General features: G+C 47.5%; 1 long non-coding RNA gene across 1 annotated transcript; it reads left to right on the top strand.

Moving 5' to 3' along the window:
• The first annotated feature begins 84 nt into the window (after positions 1-84).
• On the top strand, positions 85-1775 carry LOC112665927 (uncharacterized). The gene is made up of 2 exons (XR_003140605.3): positions 85-348; positions 932-1775. It is a non-coding gene; the product is annotated as an uncharacterized LOC112665927 (long non-coding RNA).
• Positions 1776-1919: the final 144 nt, after the last annotated feature.

The following is a 1919-nucleotide window of genomic DNA, read 5'->3' as shown; positions in this document are numbered from 1 at the left end:
GGGCTGCCGCCGCAGAGGCTTCCGGGAAGGCGGAGGGGCGGGGGCGGGGCTGGCCGGGCGGGGGCGGGGCTGGCCGGGCGGGTGGTGGTGGTGGTGGGGTTGGTCCCGGCGGCAGCGTGCTCGCAGCCGCTCGTTTGTTTTGAGCGTTTCCAGGAGAGAAGCCGGTTCCTGGCGCCGCGCCGCGCCGAGGCCTGCGCTCCCGGGATTCCCAGAACCCACACGCTCTCCTGGCTGTCATGCTGCGCTGGGGATGCTCAGTCCCGCCGCGGACGTTAGGGCGCTCTTGAGCCCGGGCGCCTCTCTTCACATCGCCTGGAGGACTTTATCCGGTTTCATGGCTTTACATAGGTAACTCCGGGGTATGTGATTCCAGTCTCCAAGTGCCCCGGAGATCTAGACTGATAACCAGGGGCCTGTTCGGTGTCTCCATTTGGATGTCCACAGAGCACTGCAAACTCAAATCCGCCCAAACTGCAACTCTTGATACCCGCCCCCCACCCCACTACCATTTTACCATCTCAGTGAATACCACTTTGATGCTTCGGTTGTCCAGTCCATCACTAAATCCTGCAGTCGCTCAGGTGTATCTTGAACCCACTTCTTCATTCCTACTGCTAACTATCTAGTCCAAACTACTATCATCTCACCTGGACTGCAACAGCCTCTTGACCTAACTTGCAGCTTTCCTCTTGTCCTCCTGCAAGTTCCCCAAATAATCCAGTTTTAAAATATGTAGTTAGGACAATCAGTACTACATACTCAGCTTTCCAGTTAATACCACCAATGCATTATCTCAAAAATTAAACCCGTACTTAGTTCCCCTTTGCTCATGGAACAGAATTTAACCATTAGCCTATTAAGCCAGTCTTAATCCAGTTCCTGCTGCATCTCTCAGTTCGCGTCCTCTCTCTCCTTCTGTTGGCATTTCCAGCTACTCAGATATGCCAGGCCCTTCTCATCGTTGAGCCATCCATCACTCACGTTGTCGGCTTTGCCTTGGGTGCTTCTCCCTCAGCTGGCTCATTCTCGTCCTGTCTCACCTCAAATGTCACCTAAGTCTCATTTCCTTTAAAGAAGTCTGTACTTGGCTGCTGTTTTCCCACACTAGAAAGTAAGCTCCATGAGGAGGAACGGTTGTCTTAATTGCCACTGTTATTTTCAGCACATGGTAGGTGCCCACTAAGCATTTGTGGAGTAAATACTGCTGAATGAAGAATCCCTTGAGGTAGGCATGTAATCCCCACTTCGTAAGAGTACAGTGGGAGAGAATGACATAATTTAGTCAGGAGCATAAGCTGTTGAGTAGCAAAGACAAGATTTGAACACAAATGACTCAAGGCTACTTCTTGCCCTGCAGCGGTCTACCTACTGCATGCTCAGAGTGGGAGAGCTAAATATCCAATGCAGTTGGGATTATAGGATAATTTCTAAAGAAGGGTCCTGCAGAGGAGTTAGGTGAAGGGGCAGGGGGCAGGTATCATGAATCATGCACAGAAAAGCCACTGCTTCCTGAGACTCTGCCTTTTTTTCTTCACTCCAGCTTTTTTTTTGCCTTTTTTTCTTCACTCCAGCTTTAGATGGAAATTTGATAGAAAGACTCTGCCATTCACTAGCCATGTAATCTGAGACATCACAACTTTGCTGAGTTTTCACATGTTATCTATTTAATGCAAGGATCATCTACCTATTGTAGTGTGTCAGAATTAACAAAATATAAAAGATAAAATGTCTGACACAGACTTGGGTGATCAATAAACTGTCTCTATTATCCTTAATGTTAAAATTGTGTTGTAATTGCCCCTTTCCTTATTTGAAAAATCAGTATCTCGTGCCACTACATCCCCATTTCTTGGCAAATAGGGTTGAGTAAGTATTTCCAAATATATATATAAATACTCTTATTTATTTATTTTTTATTT

Source organism: Canis lupus, chromosome 20 (assembly GCF_003254725.2).
Source record: "Canis lupus dingo isolate Sandy chromosome 20, ASM325472v2, whole genome shotgun sequence".
Taxonomy (NCBI): domain Eukaryota; kingdom Metazoa; phylum Chordata; class Mammalia; order Carnivora; family Canidae; genus Canis; species Canis lupus.
This window is presented reverse-complemented; position numbering and strand designations above follow the sequence as displayed.